The following is a 24,381-nucleotide window of genomic DNA, read 5'->3' on the forward strand; positions in this document are numbered from 1 at the left end:
GGGGCCCCTAAAATGGGCCCACAGGTCTAAAAGTTGGTATTTTGAGTTTTTTTTCACCCAAGTGAATAAATGACCAACATATGAGGAGAAAATGAGGTATTAGTGTCAGGAGGGTGTGTACACTTGACATGGAATGCCCCACCATGGGGATCTTTGGCAACCTGTCAAGATGTGTTGATAGCTGGGTTTGGATTCAAATACAGGCTATACAGCTGACGGCCAAGTGTGGGAACCTCCATACTGTGCTATCAGCCCTGAGGGACCCACTTCCCTCACTTTAAAAAAAAAAAATTCTATATTATAAAAGGTGGAATCCAGACATACCAAGTTCAAAGCATTTCCCACCTTCGTGCCCTGATGGCATTCAATTCACTTTACAGACTAGTACTTGTCTACCCCATTAGGCAAAGCAAGCAAATCAACAATTTCCTCATTGCCAAGAATGAACTCGGCTCACCAAGATCTGATCATTGTTTCCAACAGCTGAAAATGAAAATCCCTGATCCCATAAAACATTACTGTAACACTCAGATTAATTCATTCAAAGTTTAATCCACATTGTCTCAATGGAAATAGGGGAAAAAAAAAATCAACTCCAAGGCAAATCAAGAGTATCTAAAGTAATACAAATAAAAAAAAACAGGGAGAAGTAGAGCAAGTGGAACAATGTAGACAATTCCCCCCACCACTAATTATCCATTAAACTTAGAAACAGCTTTACAATTGATGCTTCTTGTCAAAAGTAAACATTGATCATCCAATTACTGCACCAAGTTTCCATCTAATAACATCTATCCAAGTAGAAGATGGGATGGTGCACACAATGTGGACAGAATCTAAACCTGCAGGCACACGCGCGCACACACACACGCACGCACGCACGCACGCACGCACAGGTTTACAAACTCGATGTGATCACATTTTAAACAAGGCCAAAGTTAGAGCCTTAACTGACCTTTTAAGGAGACTTTCAGACAGCACAGCATATAGGTTGCTGCAACGAACTCAAATCACTCGAGGGTTTAAATGTCTACAATCTCCGGCCCCCAACATCAATTTAGCCCCTTCGCCCTTACAATCTTAACCAAGCATCAAACCAATTCCAGTTAAAACGGGGCAGATAATGTTGATCCACATTCACAGGAACCACACTGAACTTGGAAATGTAAGCAACATGAAGAAGCCACTGGAAATTAAATGTACTTTGAGGGGTAGATTACAAATCATGTTCAAAATCAGAAGCAAGCTCAGGTTATATGCCTTCAAATTGAGACCACAAACACACTGGCATTCGACACGATATTTAAACTGTCGATTCGTGACCTTGCGCCTCATCCCATCCTTCCTTCAAAGTGGCCTCTGAGGGTTACACCTTGTAACATGCTGATATTGGCTTGCAAAAGGTTGCAATTTAAGAGGCGGCCAAATAAATGCTGACTGAAAATCGTTCTAATCAATTTTTTGCAATTCACATTCTGTTTCGATAAAGTATTGGAACTCTTGTTTGCACACGTGAAAAGGGGCATTTGAACAAAAGCAATATCAATTAAAATCCCAGCAAATATGGTGGTTTGCACGAGTTCAGAAACACGACAATGAGCAAAGGAGGTGAAAAAAAATAGGTGGTTCGTGAGAGAGTGGGTTAAAAAACATTACAAGAGTTTTCAACTCTGTTACTTCTTCCCAGATTTCTTGATTCCACTTCCACCTGAAACAGAAGAACACCAGGCAATGCATTTGTTCAGATTTCTATTCCAATCCCCAATATTTGGCTTCATGCAATGAACCCATTCTTCCTGATGGAAAAGCTGCAAAAGCAGGCCCAATGCAAGCTGTACATTCGGCTGTTTGCCATTGCATTTCCAGCAGTTGCGATCTGAGCTTGTAATTACAAGACAATATAGAAGAATGGAAAGGCACATTTATTCTGTACATGTACAGAGATGAAGGGAAGGAGGGGAGGTAGAGGGCAGTGTAGGTATGTAGGAGGAAGGGGGGGGGAGAGGAGGAGGATCACATGACAAAAGGAGAGGAGTCATGAGGTGCTAAAAGACGAGCTTGTGTAATGTTTCCTCCACACCACAAATAACACAGACAATAACTCACCCATCGGACCTTTCTGCTTTGCCTTTGTCTTCAATTCTTGAATCTTTTTCTCCTCTTCCTTTTTCTTTTGTTGGAAGATCACATCAGTCTTGTAAGAAAAAATACATACATATATATCGTTAAAAATATTAATACTGTGTACAATGAAAAATCACAATTTTCAAATGTGGAGCCAAACAAATTTATCATAACAAACAAGCCACAGGTAATCACAAATGCAAAACTTGATGACCTACCCTTACTCACCTGTGTCCCTCTCTTACCCTCATACTGCACCCCCTCCTTTTTTTTTAAAGTAAATTAAGTGCAATCATTTAGGATGTGAAGAGCTATTGCATTATTTAGCAGTGGCAGTCACAGACTGTGTGGCATGTGCATAGACAAACTATAACACAAAAACCCAACTCGGATTGCCAGACAACTTCACACACTTACATCATCTTGTTCCTTTGCTTGCTTCTTTGGCTGCTTTAGAGGTTTCTTCTTTCCACCTGCAACACAAATTACTATGTTTATATAGAAATATAACAGAACAATGCACATAAAATAGCAAAAGAAAAGCAAAACAAAGAAAAAAAGCCAAATTGTTCCATATCTGGGGCGCAGCCACGGAAAGAATAATTGTGTAGACCGTTTGGACGATGCACACTATGCCCCCATTTTGAGCGCTTTATCCGAATCTATGCACGTGAGCTATACGAGTAAAATAAACCCTATTTTAAAGGATTTGTTACATTATGAAAGGTAGTAGTGGGTGCACACTGAGCATCTGGTACAATGTGTTTTCCATTTTCTGGCAAACAAAGCAAAAACCTCATCAACACGTTCTCGGAAAATTATAATTGCTATTGTTCCGAAATGAAAAATAATCTGAAAGACTGCTCCTCTTTACAAGACAACTACTATATATATATATATATATATATATATATATATATATATATATATATATATATATATATATATATATATATATATATATATATATATATATATATATATATATATATATATATATATATATATTGTCGCGGATTCGCGCCCGCCGGCGTGCGAACGGCCACGTAACTCGAATCGCGGCACGTCGCCCACCGGACGGACAATCCAGTCGTGACCCTCTCGGACTAACGCCGGGAACCAGTCACGGGTGGACCTTTCGGTCTCACCGCGATCGAGCCAATCGGCCCCCGCGTGGGATAGGGTTGCTCGCCAAATTCGACCTACCTCAGTACCCACACGGAGGGTAGACCGGGCGATCGCACCTCGCCGCAGGTCGACTTCGGACACGGGCCACTTTAAGCGACCCGTTCCGTACTATCGGGATAACCGAGCGGTGTTATTCGTCGGCCTCGACGGTTCGATTAATTATCGGGCGTCTTAGCCCAGGACCAACCCTTTACGTGAAGCAAGATGGGGATTCAATGAAAGAAATGACGAAGCGAAGCGGGAAAACAGTTCAATAATAAGCACATTTATTTCGCGATGAACGGAAAGCACACATACAATTCCACCAAAAGCACATGGAAAAGAAGAACACAAAAAGCAAATGCGACAATGCAGATCTATCCGACTACCGGGCACTCGGCAACACTTGTACAATTTTACTTCACAGACGGCGCCGACAACACATATTCCCAAAGCAAAAGAAAAGAGAACCACCCTCCAGGATGAGGGGGGTAGGCGGGCCTGGGGCCGAGACCGTGTCGGGCCTACCCGTCTGATGATGTGACGCAGAGCGGCGGTGGCGCCTCAACTCCGCGGGCCTCGCGGACAGTGTCTGGTAGGGGGTGGGAAAAGGGGCCCCCTTTGTCGCACTATCTCAGCGCGGGGGGGGGGGAAACAGGAGGGGGTTGCTGATGCTCGGGGAAAGGAGGATTTCACAAAATCGCGGGTCCCGCGACGAGCGTCTCCACCACGACCTCGGTCGCGCCGCCGGCCTTTCTCTCCGCAGTTCCCCGAATCCGACGCGAGCACCCCCTCGTCCGCCTTCGCCGCCGCCGCCTCTCCACAGCTCCGTCCTCTTCACTCCGACTCCGCGAACTCCCAACTGCACTGCCACTTCGACTCAACTCTTCCTCCGCTTCCAACTCAACTCTTCCTCTTGCGAACTGAACTGCCTCGACTGACGAACGCGGCCCCTTATATCCCCCGTGGCCTCGCTCCTTCATCTTTGACCCTCTGCCTCCGACCTTTCACCTCTCTTGCTGGCTCCCCATTGGCCCGAGGAAAAGTGGGCGTGAATGCTTTTTGATCCATGAATTTGCATATAGCGACCGCCCTCCAACGCCCTGGAGGCGGGGCCAAATCGCCCCTCGCTCACCGATTGGACGGAACAAAAGTGGGCGTGAGTCGTTTTTGATCCGTTTTTCTGCGGAAAGTCCGCGATGCTTTTGAACACGCTGCTCGGTGCGCGCTCTACACGAGTCCAGCATCGGTGCCCACGAGTGGCGCGAGATGACGGTGATGCGATGGTGGCGAGTTGTGACGGTAAAGGTCGTGGCGGTTGTGGTGAAGCGGCGTTGTGGTTGGTGGTTGTTGTTGTGATGGCTGTTGAGACGTGGTTGGTGGTGGTAATAATGGCGGTTGGTCCAAAATAAAGATAGTAAAAGAAAAACGGCTATCCTGAAGAGTCGCAGCCCTCATGAATGACATTTATTCCCTCTAGACAACGGGTTTGGGCCTAACTACACATATACTTACCGAGATATCTCACCTAAGGGACCTGAATGGTGGTTTGCGAATTTGGTCAACCACAACAATATATAGTCCATTTGCCGTTATTATGTGTTCCATTGTCAACCTTGTTGATGTGGAAAGTGGATGGTTTTATGATTGTTTTGAACTAACATGGGTCCATTAATAAAATTCAGGTTGGTTGCCAGGGTGGCTCCCTTGAGAAACTCCTGTAATTTGCATAAATTCAAGATGGCCACGACAGGTCAGATGATGGGGCTAAGTTTTTAATCGGTCAACATATAATCCTGTGCAATATCTCTTTTCCATATGATTTTGACATGAGGAATTCAATTTTGGGGTTATTTTTTTACGTTCAGGAATAAATAGAGGTTCACATGAAATGTCCATGACTATTTTCTGCTGAAAATTATGCAACACCAATGCAAAAGTGAAGTCATGAATGGTTTACAACAGTATGTTGATAATCAGAAAGCATACACATTGTCATGTCATCATATTGGACATCTTAGCAACAGAGGACATAGAGCTGAGTGGACGACTTGCGTATTGTTCATTCCCATTCATTGTATTCATCCCCTTCCGTATCCTCGTCTCTTTCCAGTTCTGCTTCGACATTCCCTTCTTCCACTTCACTTTCACTATCCTCCAGAGTCTTGTGTGGGTCGAAGGACTTGTGACTGCAACCACAAGTGTAGTTTTGCATGCAGGAGATCTTTGCATGGTGACAACTGCAACTTGCAGTACTGCAGGCCTTCCCCTCTGCTTTGCATCCACACCACACAACATCCATGAGGTCCAAAGGGGCTGGTGGAGTAGCAGAAGTTGCTGGCACTGGGATTCCATCTCTGATGTCCCATCCATATTTTGTAATGTCAAGTTCAGGTAGGGCCTGCTGATCAGCTGATTTTGCAAGTACTGTCTGCAGATGTGCACGCAAAATATGTAGGAAGAGATTGATCTCAGTTGGAGGTAATGCCATGAGCTTGACTGGCTTGCCAGACTTCCTTGTGTACATAAAGTACCTGATCTCACTCATCGTGGTACCTTCTGGCTGACCATACAGGGCACAGAAGAATGTCCACCCTGCTTCCATGAGCTGTTCATGGCTTGCGTTCAGCTCGGAGTCCAAACCAGGGAAGTTGCCAGCTCTCAGTGTCTTCAGGGGTGACACTTTGCCCTTGCCGTATGGGTATGACGTGGTATCTGAGCCAGTGATGTAGTGCATTCCCAAAAGCTGCAGACACTTGGGGCCAAGCTGGTCACAGGTGGTGTTATCCCAAATTGCTTCATCCCACCTTTCCATCTGCACTGTGGCCTGGATGTTGCGCTGGTAAACCCAGTAAACCATCAATACAAAAACATCAGTGTCAGAGAGGATACGTATCACTCTTGCATTACATTCAGCAGCCAGGAGCAGGTGTGAGATCATTGTAATGTCTGCTTCATCATGGTTGAACGCACCATGGCTACGGCTCTCCACAGTAACTCCTTCAAAGTTATAGGTACTCAAAACCTTGGACAGCTGCAACTTGTTCTGCTTGTTTTTCAGGATGGCGTCTCGACTAGGCAGGGGTGTGTTTATTGTGAGGTCATAGTTGATGGAACCAATGCCAGCACGCCTCACTCGTTCATGGTCCTTTGCAGAAACATCATAATATTTGTCAAAGACAAAGATCTTCTGACCAGCAATGGTAGACTGCCTTGTCTTGATGGACTCAACTAAGACTGACAGTTCCCCTGAAAGGCCAGACAATATGATAGAGAAGTTGGCTCGTGTCAACAATGGTAACGTCTGGTTGCAGAGGCTGTTGTGCCTGAACACAGAGTTTGTGTGCCAGTGGTGCTTTGTTGCCTCTCCTTAAGCACCCATATTCAATCAGTGAGGGGGGTACTGCGCAGAGCTCAAACTGGAAGATAGGTCCGAGCTCCATTTGTCTTTGCTATCCAATAGTCAGCAGCCTGAGGAAGATGGTTTCGAGATCAAAGATCATCTTGTCCCCAATTTTCACTCCTTTCTGTAAGTGCTCCATTGTCTTGATGGGGCATGAGATGGTTGCATGGAATCCACCTGGAAGGGATGCATGGAACTCTGCAACCATTTTCTGACCTATAACCACGGAATCCTCAACATTCACTTCAGCTTCTCGGGGATCAATTCGACCATTGGCAATGTACAGATGTGGTGAGTGATTCTCAAGAGGATGAGACACATTCGACAATTCAAGTAAAATCTGGCGCCTTTCATCTACATCAAGTTCTCTCCTCTTCTTCCCCTCCTTGTGATGTGGTCCGATTCTTGTGTCCTTTTCTCTCACTTGGTCTTCATTGTCCTTGTTTGAGGAGTCAGGGTAGATGTGCTCCATTGTATCCGAGATGTAGGCAGTGACAGGAAAGGAATCGATCCACTCTGCTACCATCTCTGGAGAAAGAGTCATACCCTTGAGGCCACCCTTGCCAATTATAATAGCAGTTTGTTCACTGAACTGATCAGAGCTCACACCATTCCAAATGCCTTCCTGGTGACGACACACAAAAGCACCTGATATGAGCTCTTACTTGGCATCTGGTGGCAGCAGATAGCGCATCTCCAGAAGGTGATGGGTGATGTAACGGGCATAGTGATGGTGACCAGCAACAAAGAAGTAGGGAAGCATGCGTTCAAGTGTTAGCTGTTGCAGCAGGAAGTCTGCTTCCCTCTCACTACGCAGAAGTTGATGAACAAGCAGAGTAGGCTTGATGAAGTTATCAACCCAGTGCTTCCCAGTTGGGTGCTGTCTGCATGTCTCAAGGTAGCTGCACAACTCCTGGAATGTCTTGGGGCCGGTGGTGAAGAAGGAAATGAGAAGGGCAGTCGAAACCATCCGGAAGGCTCTCATTGATCAAACCTAGGACTTGCCACTCATGATTCCTGCCAGGCCCCCGAATGCTGAACTGATGAGAGTCTCAACACCAGACCCACGCATGAGTTTGCCAATGCAACCACAGAAGGACTGCAAAGTGTGCATTATTCCACGCCTCAGAATCACATTTTTAAAGCGATCAACGTCATGCCACTTGATTTGGCAAGCCACCATGTAGAGCTGGAGATCCATAGCGATGTGGACATAAGTCACTCCCATATCAGTCAATGACTTCTGAAGATACTCCAGTGAAGTCACTACAGTGTCTGGATGAGAAGCTTTGGCATCAATAAGGGGCCCGAACATGTAGGTACTTGCTGGCTTTTTTCTGCATGACTGGTGAATGCTTCTTGGTTGTTGAACCCACCCCATTCCATGGCGTTCACCTGTGTGCTGACTGTGTTTAGCCACTTCATGTCCTTTTCCTGTGCAGCAGCTAAATGAGCTTGCCAGGCACACACCTCTTGGTAGGAGAATCCAGAGGTTATATCCACAGCCGGGGGGTTCACTTTGGATGGCCCAGTGTAGTCAGAATAGTGACCTTGTTGTCATTCAAAATGCATCTCACACGGCAAACAATTGCCAGGAACTCGAACATTGACCTCAAATTTACTTCTAATCACAAAAATAAGGTTAAATATCGATTCCTCGTGCCAAAATTACATTGAAAAGATCTCATGTGTAATTTTAAGTTCATTACCTAAAAAGTTATATTTTCAGCCCGGTCGATGACGGCCATCTTGTATTTGCGCAAAAATAACAGATTTCCCCATGGTTGCCATCCGGGCAACCAAGCTTAATTTTGTCGATGCATGCCTGTGAACAAGAAACCACCATAAACCCATACACTTTTGAGGACAACAAGGTTACTTCTCTGGCAAATGGAAATGTCATTACAGTCCAAGGGTTCTGTCACAGTGTCACAATGCTTATGGATCTTCATGTAAAAGTTGAATCTCAATATTTACTGATGTCAAGCAAATGAAGTTTCTCACTTTGTTTCATGAATAAAGATATATTCTACAAGGGTCACCCCACCAAAGCAAAATATACAGGGTGTAGCAAAAGGAAAGCACAATTCAAACAGAAGTCATACTATAACGGAACTAGAGGGGGAGTACTCTGTAGAGTGCAAAACCTCTGCCGCCAATACTGCTAGGTCACTCAAGTGAACCTGATATCCTATTCATTCAATTTGACGTCAACAGAGCTCACAGAGTTATAGTTTGCAACTTTCCTTTTACTTTTAACGTTTACATACTCAATTCATTCGTCATAACTAGATTCCTTGAGACAGAAATTGATTTTACGTGGGTATATCCACCTGAAGTTCCAAAGTCAGCCGCAATTATAATTTTTGGCATGTATTTTTTTGTTGGAAATCACTTATAACATGTAGAAATGCAAAAAAAAATAAAAATAAAAAAAAATAAAATCGAAATTTTGTTGAAAAAAAATTTGCAATTTTTTTTTTGGGGGGGGGGTTGGAAATCACTTAAAACATGTAGAAATGCAAAAAAAAAAATCGAAATTTTGTTGAAAAAAATTTGCAAATTTTTTTTTTGGGGGGGGTTGGAAATCACTTAAAACATGTAAAATGCAAAAAAAAAAAATTTCAAATATTTTTTCAAATTGGCCGCCATAGCGGCCATATTGGATTTTGGACCAAGTCCAAAATCTAATGGCATGATCCTTGGACCAGACCTAACCCCCCCCCCCCACCAAGTTTCGTCGAAATCAGTCGAGGAGTTTTTTTTCCGTAATACTGTTCACAAACAAACAAACAAGCAGTCATAGACGTACTTACGAAATCGTCAACTTGACCTCTGACCTTGTCTAATAAAAGCTGTCTCTCAAGAAGGTAGCGACGCAAACCAGAAGTTTCTACGATGATTCTGTATCAAACCATCAAAAATCGTAAAGTCGACCGAAGCAAAAATCTCCATTTCTCCACACAATTATATTATACCTTAACGTAACTCAACGATGCGTCTGCTCGAGCGCACTGCAGCATGGGACGACCCGTGACGCGTCGAGTGAAATATTTTTTTATACACTCTTAAAACGTCTCCAAAACATCCGATTTTTACCAGAATTTCAACAACCGAGTTTTAAGCGTCCTAAGCAATCGCAAAAACCAAAGACAAAATTAAAATCGAAGTTAAAACGAACTCTTAACGTCGAGCGAAGCAAAAATACTCCATTTCTCCACATGAATTTGCGGAATTATGTTTGACCTCACTGTGACCTTGACCTTTGACCGATTTTGACCAAAATCTAATCAGCACTAGCCATCACCCTCCTGAATCACATGGTGTAATTTGACATTGGTAGCTTCTTCCCTTCTCGAGTTATCGTGCCAACAAACAAACAAACAAACAAGCAGTCATAGACTGGTACTTACGAAATAGTCAACTTGACCTCTGACCTTGTCTAATAAAAGCTGTCTCTAGAGAATGTAGCGACGCAAACCAGAAGTTTCTACGATGATTCTGTATCAAACCATCAAAAATCGTAACGTCAACCGAAGCAAAAATGTGCATTTCTCCACGAAATTATATTATACCTTAACGTAACTCAACGATGCGTCTGCTCGAGCGCATGGCATCACGTGACGACCCGTGACGCGTCGAGTGAAATATTTTTTATACAATCTTAAAACGTCTCCAAAACATCCGATTTTTACCAGAATTTCGACAACCGAGTTTTAAGCGTCCAAAGCGATCGCAAAAACCGAAGACAAAATTAAAATCGAAGTTAAAACGAACTCGTAACGTCGAGCGAAGCAAAAATACTCCATTTCTCCACATGAATTTACGGAATTATGTTTGACCTCACTGTGACCTTGACCTTTGACCAAAATCGAATCAGCACTAGCCATCACCCTCCTGAATCACGTGGTGTAATTTGACATTGGTAGTTTCTTCCGTTCTCGAGTTATCGTGCCTACAAACAAACAAACAAACAAACAAAAAGAAACGGAAGGCAACAATATACTAACAAAATCTTTAGATTTCGTAAGTAACTTGAACGGGCACTCAGTAGAGCACATACCTTCGTCAAGCTACATTTCCCCCCCCCCCCCAGAAACCGTTGATCGTGAGGGTATTTAATCCCATACCACATCTGCCATCTCATATGTGTTATGATGCCCCCCCCCCCAGAAACCGTTGATTGTATTTAATCCCATACCACATCTGCCATCGTATATGTGTTATGATGGCTTAAAAACATTAAATTTCCTGCTGTTTGACAATGATTCACGTACATTGTACAATTTCTGTATGAACTTTAGTGTGCGTACGTGCCACTAGGGTATGCACATTTTGTAAGTTCAGTGACACCCCCCCCCCCCCAATGCTTTAAACTCACCAATAAAGTCACTGTCAAATATTACACATCACAGGATAGGGAAATGAATTCTAAACATTTTGAATCTACTTACATGCAAATTGTATAAGAATTGACCACGTTATAATAAAGGTCGTTGACCCCCCTGACCTTTGACCCAAACCGCTAACAAAGGTAATGACGTCATTGTGTCATATCGTATATCACAAGATTGGGCATTGAATTCACAACATTTTGGCATTGGTTGCATGCAAATTGGATAAAAATCGACCGCACTATGGCAAAATGACGATTTTGACTTTTTCATGACCTCGACCTTGACCTTTGACCCGATCGCTCCCAAAATCTAATCAAATGGTTCTCAGATAATAACCAATCATCCTACCAAATTTCCTGCGATTCAGTTCAATACTTTTAGAGTTATGCGAATAACAAACAAACAAACACACATTCACAAATAAATAAATAAATACACAGCGATCAAAACATAACCTTCGCAACAAAGTTTGCGAAGGTAACAAACAAACAAACAGAAAGGGATGAAAACAGTAACCTCCATCCATCTTCGATGACGGAGGTTAATTATGGCATGTGTATGGATATGGAAAGATTGCCTTCGCCCCATTGGTTGGAAAGCTGGCCCAACTCCACCCACAATTGTAACATGAAAAAATAAATAAATCACAAGTCTGCCATTTTGTGGACACACATGGGCCTCAAAAGTCATCTCCGAGCCCAGTGCAATTGGAATAAGAACAAGAGCAATCAGAGATTGCAAACCATCACCACGAATTGTTTTGTGTGGCGTTTGTGTACTGGTGCTACATAATTGATGAGACATAATTAGAACTGCCACTTTATAAATGCTGTAAATGCTGAAAGCAACCCCGCTTTGATTGGACACCTGACCCTGACCCATGACGTTTTTGAAATTATTCTTCAATTTAATTTAGAATGGGATTAAAATAAATGAAACTCAAATTAAATGGAAGACCAAATATGTACACAGTCCTTCAGAGTAATCAGAAGGAACCCAAAAAAGCAAAGATGAAGTCATCAGGCAGAACCTGGATATGATTCACATTTCAGCTACAACTACTCTTCCCTCAAACCCATCCAGGCACAGCCAAGTGAACCTTATTAAAAAAAATAAAAAAAAAAAAAAACCCAGACCAAAAATAAAAAAATTCTGGATGTGAGACCATGCGTCCAATCAAGTTGAAATTTAAAACATGTATTCCCCATCACCACTAGATCATAAATGTGAAGTTTCATGTCTATTGATCAAGCAGTTCCAGAGAAAACATTTAATATTTTTTGTCAATCCAATATGGCTGCCAAACCATGTGACCTATTAATTATTCCTTAAACTTGTACACCCAAGGCTTGGGGAGCATTTGTGTGAAGTTTCCCCTCGGTCTGTCCAGCCATTCTGGAGAAGAATATTTTTTATGCATTTTAACATAAATCCAATTTGGCTGCCAAACAATGTGACCTATGACGTCATGTGTGAACCTTTTGTTTCTCATGGATAGGCGGTCACACGTATAAAGTTTTGCCTCAATCTGTTCATCCGCTTCAAACATTGAGGGTTTATATTTTTTTTTAAACATGGATGCCAAATTATGTGACCAATGACATCATCAATTTTTTTTCTGTGGACCATTTTATTCTGATATGACCTTCAAAAATTTCCATACTGATTAGATGTAGCATTCTATTTATGCAATTAGGACATCATAACGAAGACACCTATGATGTCATAAAAAATCACTTATTCCCCATGAGGAGTACTTGCTATGTGCCAAGTTTCAAGTTGTTCCTTGGTGTGGTTTGAGAGATACAGAGGTCCAAATTTTTTCTGTTTTTCCAACATGGCTGCCACCCCACGTGACCTATGATGTCATAATGATCATGAAGACATTCTACATAAGTAGTCGCACCAATGGTGAAAATTGTCTCAATCCGACAAAAGGTTGCAGAGAAAAACATGAAAGTTCTGTGCAGAGAAAGACAGACAGACACAGACAAACCCAATTGCAATACCCTCTCCTTCAGCAAGGGTAATTATTCAAGCAATACAACCACAATGTATTATATGCACATGAGTACACGCGCATTTGCTTCATGTCGGTAGCCAGTGTTTTTTGTTTTTTTCAGGAGCCATCACAGCAGCATGTGGCCTATACACCTCCCAAATAAAGGGATGAACAATTTGCACAATAATTTAAGGGTTTATTTATTTTTTGTACGTAATTTTGGTTTTAGCCTGAGTTTTCAGAGCTGAAATAGTGTGAAAATACAGAAGGGTCGTCCATCATTTTGATGGGGTTTTATGCTGGTACTTATAATGGATCAGCATATTACAAAAATAAAGAAATAAATAAACTCCAAAACTTCAAAGTTTTTTGGTTTTTTTTACACATCAAAATTCCTTGCTTAAAATGGTAGATGCATTCTTAAAAAGTATGTGTTTAGCGAAATTGCATTGTGAAAATAACTTTCCCAAAAGAAACACTCTAACAAAGGTGAGGGTTGCGTATGAGTGGAGCGGGAGAGAGAATGAGACATTTTGTTGGTTCTGGTGATCAATCCAGATATTAAACAGCCTTTGCATTTATAGGGTTGTTCGTGTACGACTCGTTTTGGTAGCACTTAAAGGGGAAACTTTTGCAAGTTTCTGTAATTTTTAATCGGTATTTGTACGGATTGTCCTTCATGTGGATTCCGCAAGACCTGAGCACGTCCTGTGTCCACAACACGTTTACCTTTTTCATATCACTCTAACACTTCTTATTTAGCATCCAACAAAATAGATTTCCATTTTTTTTTTCTTGCTCACAGAAGCATATTTATCAATGTTTGGTCGGTTATCACTCATCATTTCAATGGATGGCACTGATATATCCGATAAAAAGTTACGATGGTCAAGGACACGTCACAGAACAAGATGGCGGAGCAAAGGACTCGGGTGCGAGTTGCATCATTCTACGCAGCCAACCGTGCAACGCAAGAAAGGTCGACCATCGCTCAGGAACCGCATTACAATGGACACCTTCCAAGTTGTGGGAAAAGTGTTCCCGAATATAAAAACCGTGTTGTTGTGATATTGCATTCAGCGAGGAATTACTATACACTAGGATTTGAAGATAGTCAGGTAAAGGGCAGTGCGATAACACTCCTTAGTGGTCTCTTCATTTTATTGGAAGAAGGGAAATTGCTACGTTTTGTGGCAGAGGTGGTTACATCTTCACCACAAAGCTAGGGGGGGAGGGGAAGTACATGGGGAAAATTGCAGGTGGGTCATTCTACCTCAGTTCACCCAAGGGTTGTAACCCGACCCCATCAGATTTGGCTAATTTTTTGCATGCATGTTAAATATGATTGTCTATGTTCACATACAAAATTTTAGCTAAATCGGACTAGGGGTTGACGAGATATGACCTTGAGAACTTTTGACCTTCGACTAATGTCGCGTTTCCACCAAAATTCAAATCCTCATATCTCAGCAGCACCTTGCCCTATCTCAATTATTTTTGTGTCGTTGGAAAGGTAATTGTCCATAGAATGCAAATCCAGCATCGGTTCGTCAATCTAGTTAAGTTAGGGATGGATTATTGTTTGACCTGGCCTTGCATGAAAATGAAAGTTCATACTGTCGACTATAACATCAAAAAACTGGAGGGGTAGTATTTTTTGTTCGAGATATTTTCGGCCAAAGTTCAAAGGTCGTAAAAATGCAACCAAATCGAGACGTACATAGACATGCCCAGGCTTATCAGTTTACAGCCAATATTGTGCCCAGACTCATCCCAATCATCGTTGATGACACATGTTGGTTCCACTACAAGTTGTAACATGCTCCTTCGGTGACTTGCAACTTAGACGGGGGGGGGGGGGGCATCTCTCAGAAAATTTTCTGATATCCACTCCTATGCTAGTAGCACGAAATAATACATTTTTGAAAATTTTGTGATATCAACTCTCCAGTCGTAAGTGTCGGCAAACCTACCATTAGGAGTTGATATCAGAAAATTTTCTGAGATGCCCCCCATCTAAGTTGCAAGTCACCAAAGGAGCAAGTCACCAAAGGAGCATGTTACAACTTGGAGTGGAACCAACATGTGTCATCAACTATGATTGGGATGAGTCTGGGCCCAATATTGGCTGTAAACTGACAAGCCTGGTCATGTCTATGTACGTCATGATGTGGTTGCATTTTTTACGACCTTTGAACTTTGGCCGAAAATATCTCGAGAACAAAAAATACTACCCCTCCAGTTTTTAGCAGCGTCTCGCGTAGCAAACACTGCTCAAAGAGAGCTCGGCGTTGTTGTTGTTCTTCTTCTTCTTCTTGTGAAGACAAAACTTTAACCTCTAGGACTCGGCTCTTGTATATACAAGATCCGGATCTCCTTTAATACTAAGGTAACTAAGCACATGTACACATTCTCACATTGACGGTGCTTTTTGAGAGCGTCTATCATGAACTTTTAAATATATTCGGACATTTGCTTTAAAGTTTCGAAAAGTACACGTTACCATTTAAAGATTATTCCATTTATCGTATTGTAATTTCGTAAATACATTATTTATTTCGTAAATACACGATATATCGTAAATACGTAAATACATTATGACGGGTATCGCTTTTGGCTTAATGAAGGCACGTGACGAAATATCGGAAGTTGTTTTTGTTTTTTTTAGCCGACAAAACCTTTAGGACGCTGCTCTTGGACATATTTGTCCTTGTTTGATATGTTATAGTAGACAGTATGAACTTTCATTTTCAAGCAAGGCCAGGTCAAGGTCACGAGGTCTTCAAGGACAAGGTCAAATGTCAAGTCAAAAATCATCCACCCCTAACTTAACTAGATCGATGAACCGATGCTGGATTTGCATTCTATGCACAATTACCTTTCCATGACACCAAAATAATCAAGATAGGGCAAGGGGGTGCTGAGATATGAGGATTTGAATTTTGGTGGAAACGAGAAATTGGTCGAAAAGGTCAAAAGTTCTCAAGGTCATATCTCGTCAACCCCGTCCAATTTAGCTAAAATTTTGTATGCGAACATAAACTATCATATGTAACATACATGCAAAAAATTAGCCAAATCTGAGGGGGTCAGGTTACAACTTATTTTTTTCTGGGTGATTTGAGGTGAAATGACCCAACTGCTGGACGAGCTGAGCTGGGTTTTAAATGGGGATAGGTTTGCAAGTTCACTCTTCAACATTCGATGGAGACATGTTGAGCTCATGCTGACATGTTGCAACAAACAGCAGATAGACTCTGGTGGGCTTGTCTTGATTGTGCGTCACACCGTCACCATATTTATCGGCAGACAATTCGTCCTCTCCCTCTTAGCATCTTGTGAGTTTCACAAAAGTTCGCCATTTGTTAATCACCCTCCATGATAAGATGAAAAAAATCTCAAATTATTTTGAAGCCAGTATCCCATCAAAAATACTAGATAGATTTGAAATCGAATTGTACAGGTACATAGAAGCTATGAGTATTTGGCGAGGGGTACAGGACAGTGTGACCTCTCCTTGGCTTTTTTCACAAGATCTTGGCTATTCGTTTTCTATTATCATCGCTTTTCCGAAACCTTGTAAATTCCTGGCTTTTTTCATTGGCTCACCTTGGCATTTATGAAAATGAAGAGTGGTCACACTGGTACAGGGATGTTGCAAGAAATTAAGAGGTAGATTAGAAGAGATACAATCTGGAGGTTTACGCACAATCCGTGCATGTCGTACCAATGGGATATTTGACATGTGGATTCTTGTTTAAGCATAAAAGTCTCCTCCGGAGAGATTAAACGCAACGGTTGTCAGTCACAAAAGCTACCCTTCCACTCAATGTTGTGAAGGACAGCATTTTGTCCTATGTGCATCACTCCCCTTCCCTGCAGATTCTCAATCTCCATCGCAGTGGTCGAATTATTAAGGAAAGGCTACACAATACAAATGCTTGGGGGGGGGGGGGGTGGGTTGCTTTGGGGTTCCAAGAAAGATTTCTCACCTCACCACCCATCACAGAATTTGGAGCATATTCGAGCTCGTATTAGTGTTTGCTCAAGAGACCGACGGACTCGCACTCTCCCCAGGTTGGGAGGGAGAGGAAGAGGGCAGGGGGAGGGTATGTGCAACACTCTGATTGCAAACGTGTTCGAGACTCGAGAGCGATGTCTTCAGGATGAAACGATGCCGGGGAGATTAGCACATGCGAGATGGGCCGAACGCCCTTCTCTTGTGAAACTACATCATTAATGTCGAGGTGTAAGCATTGCAGCAACGCCAGGTCCACAGTCTCGGGGTGTGTTTGTTACCAAGCAGCTTCCTAACGCTTGCCAAGCAGGCCGTTCCTCATTAACGGTTTCGAATGGAGTGCTTAAGCCGATTGGCGAGCGGTCGACGAGAAACGTGGTCACTGAACATACCCCCTGCAATCCCATCGAAAGCAAGACGTATGACTGTTATTATAATTAACCCAAAGCAGTTAATCATCATCAGAACAAAACACATCAAAACCTCCAAAATTAAAAGACACGTTCAATTAAGAAGTAGCATGTTGACATAGCAACGGCAAAAACTGAGGAATGTTAATGAAACGAAAACGTATTCATTCGGACCGAATGAACAAAAGGCCAACTGGACATAATGAGGCCGCAAATCGCGGCCTGATGTCGCCACGTGATGAACACAGTACGAGCTCAGCTGCTCGACTCGAAGTACACAAGAAGGGGGAAAAGAAAAGCAGATAAAGCCAATCGCAGCCACGGGTCGAACCTTCCCTGCTTGCCATGATGTCGGCAAACACGTCCTCGTGCTTCACAGCAACCAAAAAACAAAATAATAAAGAAAAACCTCTTTCCTCTTCCTGATATTTATATCGTATTCGGCTCTTATGAAATATAAATTAGTCAAATGCGAACGACAATGAAATAATTTGCCATTTCGAGCTTCAAACAAACGCGGTAACATATGTTGATAATGATTTTTTTTTTAATACGACCTCTGTCACTAACTATACCGTCATGGTCCCTATACACTGCCTAAGAAGATGAAAACCTGTGACTGTTCAAAGATGAGAACTATAAAGCTACATTAACAAGTAATAAATGTTGGACAGCAACTGGATGTTAACGTATTTTTCCATGTGATATGTTTAAAAGTAGATATATATTATTATGAATATATACAGTATATACTAGTGCGGGCCCGTACGTGCAAAAAAAAAATATATAATAATTAAAAAAAAACTTTCAAACCATGTGCCAGAAACAACTGTTCCTTCGCTCTCGCGTGCCCGTACGTGCAAAAAAATAAAACAAACTTTCAAACAGCGTGCCAGAAACAACAACCACACAGGTCTCCAGCGTCAATTGTGATGTCATATCAAACGAAGAAGAAGAATTGTGACGTCAGTTGTGATGTCATAGCACCGTGTCTTGTCATTGGTTTGGTAATTAAATGGCCATAACTTGGGAACCACTTATCCAATTAATATCAAACCTTGAAAAGGCACATCCTCAGGTCCCCGGCAAAATACCTGGCAAGTTTCAATTAGATCGGACCGGTAGTTGTCAAGAAACAGTGGTCACAGACAGACACACACACAGAGATTGCTGGAATTATAGATAGATATAAGTGTAATGTACAGTATGTACAGTATCCTGTGTTAGATATGCAGGGTGTTCCAAAAACATGTACACTCACGTATATATTTATTTGTGAAGGACGTGAATGATGTGAGATGAGTGGACCAGGTATTTTAAGGACGCAAATATTCAAAATTGCCACCACATAGTCCAGCGGAAATGTGAGAAAGCATGTTGTGGCGTCATTATGAAGTTTTTTGGGATTTATTCATCATCTCTGAGCTATCCTGAATCAGAATCAGCCGGGTGCCAGACTCGCACCCTTGAGGAATTTTTTTTAGAGGCGAAAAACAAAATGGCCACCACCGACTTTCGATAAATTCTGTTTTGGGCTATATCTTCACTTCTAATGCACTTACACTCACAATTTTGGTGTCTACTACTATGTTTTCATGGTCAAGGAAACCGATAATGATAAAATTGAACGTGTATATATACACATATATAATATATATATATATATATATATATATATATATATATATATATATATATATATATATATATATATATATATATATATATATATATATATATATATATATATATATATATATATATATATATATATATATATATATATATATATATATTATGCCTGGTGTTGGCGCAGTGGTAAGGGCAGTGGCTTGGGACCCAAGAGGTCCTGAGTTCAAGCCCCGTTGGGACACTGAATTAATATATGTATGTATATGTATGTATATGTATATATATATATATATATATATATATATATATATATATATATATATATAAACCAAGTCGAAAACACCAGGGGGTTGACTCAGCCTGCCATCATTCCGCGGTCGGCGAAATGAGCACCAGTTGTACTGGGCCCGGTGTATGCCCCGGTTAGAATAGGTGTACCATATCCCTGTGTGTCGTAAGAGGCGACCAGGGTTGCGTCAGGAAGGGCATCCGGCGTAAAAACCTATGCCAAATCAGTATGCGGACAACAAAACGAATTTCCATACCGGATCGGTCGAGGCCCGGGTTAAATGGAGACAGTTGGTCCGCTGTGGCGACCCCTAACGGGAGCAAGCCGAAAGAGGAAGAAGAAGATATATATATATATATATATATATATATATATATATATATATATATATATATATATATGTAAGAGCTGTCTCATATTTTCAAGATGGCCACCATTTTAATATTAAAAATGGCTATTTTGCAGTTCCACTGATCACTTTGAGTAAGAAATTGAATTTCATGAACCCTCAAATATTAATACTACGTACAATAATAGTCAATGACAGCTGAAGTAACTTACTTGCAATGATCAATGAATTTATGATTATATTTGAAAACGATTTTTACACAAATATATCTGGATACATGTGGATAGTTAACTACGACTTTGGGTTATGTCTTAAAGTAAGTATGTACATGTATATGATTTTGAAATTACCTTTTATTTTTAGGCAAACAAATATTAACTTTGTTAAGGATGCAATGTTCTACATTATGTTCAATCTTCGTCATCATCGTCGTGTTTAGCAGCTACTGCCCTTGTCTGTTCGTTACAACAGTCTGATCCAGCATTACAACTGCAAAACATCGAACATGACATCTGTGCTGCCACACAACCACACCTCCCGGTGGAACATGGCCGGCTGGTGGAGCATCCACACTTGATCAGCTGCAGAATGGTGACTGGTGCAGCAGACACATCAGGTGGAAGTGTGGTTGGACACAACGTCGCACCGTCCTCACCTTCTTGCCATCCATACTTGATGGGAACCAAGTTCGGAGGGTGTGACTGAGTGGCCGATTTACACATAATGACTTGATGATGAGCGCGATGTACATGTTGAACAAAGGCATCATGCGATGGGGCAATGACTTCAATTTCGGAGCAGAGGTAATCTTGGAGTTGGCCATCTTAGACTTCCACAACTGATACCGGTGTGTGGACATATCACCTTCGACTTGGGAACCATAACAGGCAGCAATGAAGGGAGTTGCCTCAGATATCATCTTTTCCTCGTCTGCTTCCAGCTGACCAAGTAAGGTGGGATGATGTCCGCCCATTAGTACCTTCAGCGCTGTGGCCTTTCCAATGGCAAACAAATACGACACAGTATCGCATCCGGTCAGAGCATGTACAGCAGGCAGATATTTGGCGATGCTTTTGTGTTTCAGTGCTGTTTGGCGAATGTCGACGTTCGCCCTCCCAGCACACGGACTCTCCATGCTGACATCCACAGTCATCTTTTCCTCGAGGTAGAAATGAATCAACAGGACAAAGACATCTGGATCATCGCAGACCACTTTGATGTGTGAGTCACCACTGACACCTGACACAATTCTAACTAAGTGATGGATGATGACATCTGCTTCTTTATGGTGTGTTTTCAGATCCTGTCTCTGGAGAGTGGAATTGTTCCATACTTGTATTGGTGTAGGATCTTTTCCAGTGATCACCAGTTTGGTCTGGTTGTCCACAATGTGGGACATCAGATATTGACAGATAAATCGATCAGTTGTACTTTGTTGTAGGCTACATTTAGGTCCACGTTTTGTGCTGGAAGTGTTGTGTGTAAGTTGAGTTGATGTTTTTGACTTGAATCATGACCTGCGCAGCTGGATCTCATCATTTGTTTTGTGCTGATTTTGATGTACCTGTCGAAAATCAGGTATACGTCACAACACTCCAGGTGGTATTTGATGGTTCCCATGAAGTTGATCAAATAATCCTCAACTGTACCATTTGTGGGCCAATGTACAGTCCATAACATGGCGCATCCATCGATGATGACAGCATTTGGAACACCTTGGATTCGACTTGATTGCTCAACTTGGAGTTTCGTCTTCAGGATTGCTTTCGACTGAGCCCACATCACACCACTCTCATCAAACAAGGAGGCTGGGACAGGGACAGTTCGTAAGAGAGGACATCCTTGATATCAATATCCCTGTATTGTTGGAGACATATGTCTCGGGTGTAGATCAATTCGGTATCTTATACTGACCTTCCATCCAGCTTGATGCTCTGTTTGCTCGAAGTCATCAGGGTCACTTTCTTGGTTACTGTCTTGTTGAAGCTTATTGGCCATCCAGATTCAAATTCCACCATCTGTTGTCGTCCAATCTTGAGAGAATCATCAATGTTTTACCTTGTCTGTCGCATGAAACATAGTAGTAGACACAAAAATTGTGTGTGTAAGTACATTAGAAGTGAAGATATAGCCCACAACAGAATTTATCAAAAGTCGGTGGTGGCCATTTTGTTTTTCGCCTCTAAAAAAAATTCCTCAAGGGTGCGAGTCTGGCACCCGGCTGATTCTGATTCAGGATAGCTCAGAGATGATGAATCAACCAAAAAAAACTTCATAATGATGCTAAAGCACGCTTTGCCCTGAAATGGCTGTTTGGCATCTGGACTACGCTAACTTCAACACACATTCACAAAATTCAACCCGACGATCCAGCTAGAAGGTCTTCACTCAAGGTCTGCACCAGTGTCGGTGTGTGTGGCTTCCACTTAGCAGCTTTCAGAATCCAGTGTACACTGGTTATGGGGGTAACTGGTCTCACGAGAATATTTAAGGATATTTTGGCAAACTCGTTACTCTCGCCAAAGGAGTCCGTTTGTAATTTGGTGATTTTTTTGCGTTTTTTTGCCAAGTCTGTTGGTCTGAAACGTTTGTCACACGATTTTTGGCCACAGTTTTCAAGCAATCGTTCTGAATTTTGTTGTGTGTGTGTGTGTGTGTGTGTGTGTGTGTGTGTGTGTGTGTGTGTGTGTGTGTGTGTGTGTGTGTGTGTGTGTGTGTGTGTGTGTGTGTGTGTAGGTGATCTGGCAAGGACAGCAACGCTAAATTTTGGTGAAAATCCGAATCCAGATCTGAGAATTACTGAAGTGATTCTTCATCATCATCGAGAGATGGGACAAAAACGATTTTTAGCACAATATCTCAAAAAGTAAAAGATGGATTCACACACAACGTGGTGGGACAGATTGAGAGTGTGTTGTGTTGTAAAGTCAGCCCACACATAGCTTTTTCAGGTCAACCGTTTTTAATGGCGTCTCCTGCTCCATTCCACACTCGCTGACGTCACTCTCGGTTCCGCCTCATCAGTTCTGGTTCATCAGGCATTCATTCATATTCATGTAACTCCCAATACCACAGAGTGCCCTGAGGAAGAATTGATTCAGTTTTGGTGAAGATCCAAATCCAGATCTGAATACGAGAATTATTTAATTTTTAACTGCTTCTTCACCATTGAGAGACGGGGCTAAAAACGATATTGCATGATATGTCAAACAGTTTTGGACGGCTTCGGATGAAAATTTGTGTTAAGGTTGGGTGTGCGACAAGGACTAATTGATTTGATTTTGGTGAAGATCTGGATCCGGATTTGAGAATTCAGATCTTCACCAAAAGAAACAAATTCTTGATCCAAGGACAGTGAAACTTGATGGACAGGTTGGAAGTTTTGGTGAAGATCCAAAACCAGCCAAAAAGAGCAACGTTTAATTTTGGTGAAGATCCGAATCTGGATCCGGATGTGAGAATTTTTCAAGTGATTCTTCACCATTGAGAGATATGGGCAAAAACGATATATTGCACAATTTCTCAAAAAGTTGTGGACGAATTCGGATTAAACTTGGACATATTGGGTGTGTGACAACGACAAATTGATTGGATTTTTGTGAAAATCCGAATCTGGATCTGAGTTTTTTTCAAGTGATTCTTCACCACTGAGAAATGGGGCCAAAAACGATATGTCTATCGCATGAGATCTCAAAAAGTTGTGGACGAGTTATGACAAAACTTGGTGGATGAGTTGGTTTGGTGACGAGAACAAGCCGATTCGATTTTGGTTAAGGTCCGGATTCAGATCCGACCTATCAGTGGGATTCAAAATGTAAACGATTCAGCTTGGTGGAGCTATGTGCTCTGTGGAATGCCATTCCGTTTCGCCAAGTGTCACTCTTTGAGTGATTTTTTTCATTTTTTGTCTTTCTGTTTGTCTGTCTGTCTGTTTGTTTGTCCACACATAACGTTAATGTTTTTCTCCACAACCGCTTGTCAGATTGTCAGATTGAGATGAAATTTTCATCAAAGCAGCAACTCCTCATGTAGAATGTTTCAATGATAAATAAGACGTCATAGTTTACGTGGTGTGGCAGTCATGTTGGTAAAATGCTGTAAACTTTGCACCTCTGTATCTCTGAAACAGCACCAAGGAAAATATTTAAACTTTGCACATGGGAAGTACTCCTCATGGGGAAGGTGTGATTTGTTATGATGTCATCAGTGTCTTAGTTATGGCATCATAATTGCATATGTAGAATGCTATATCTGATCAGTATGAAAAAATTTCAGGGTAAACTAGGGATAAAATGGGTGATGTCCACAGAAATTTTTTTGATGACATCATCAGCCACTTGATTCTGCAGGCACATTATTTAAAAAAAAAAAATAGGTCACATGGTTTGGCAGCCATATTGGATTAAATAAATATATTAAATGATGTTTTCTCTGGAACTGCTTAATCAATCGACATGAAACTTCACAATTATGATCTAGTAGTGATGGGGAATGCATGTTTTAAATGTCAACTTCATGGGACACATGGTCTGGCAGCCAGAAGTATTTATTTTTTTTGATTTGGGTTATTTTGTTTTTTCGGGTTTTTTT

At 41.7% G+C, this 24,381-nt stretch overlaps 1 long non-coding RNA gene across 1 annotated transcript; it reads right to left on the reverse strand.

Annotated features, from left to right (window-relative positions):
* Positions 1–1,112: 1,112 nt before the first annotated feature.
* On the reverse strand, positions 1,113–18,030 carry LOC147008706 (uncharacterized). The gene is made up of 4 exons (XR_015053364.1): positions 17,853–18,030; positions 2,542–2,597; positions 2,107–2,194; positions 1,113–1,708 (listed from the first exon to the last, which is right to left on the reverse strand). It is a non-coding gene; the product is annotated as an uncharacterized LOC147008706 (long non-coding RNA).
* Positions 18,031–24,381: the final 6,351 nt, after the last annotated feature.

Source organism: Eptatretus burgeri, chromosome 18 (genome assembly GCF_056783735.1).
Source record: "Eptatretus burgeri isolate ZD-2024b chromosome 18, Ebu_testis_v1, whole genome shotgun sequence".
Lineage (NCBI taxonomy): Eukaryota > Metazoa > Chordata > Myxini > Myxiniformes > Myxinidae > Eptatretus > Eptatretus burgeri.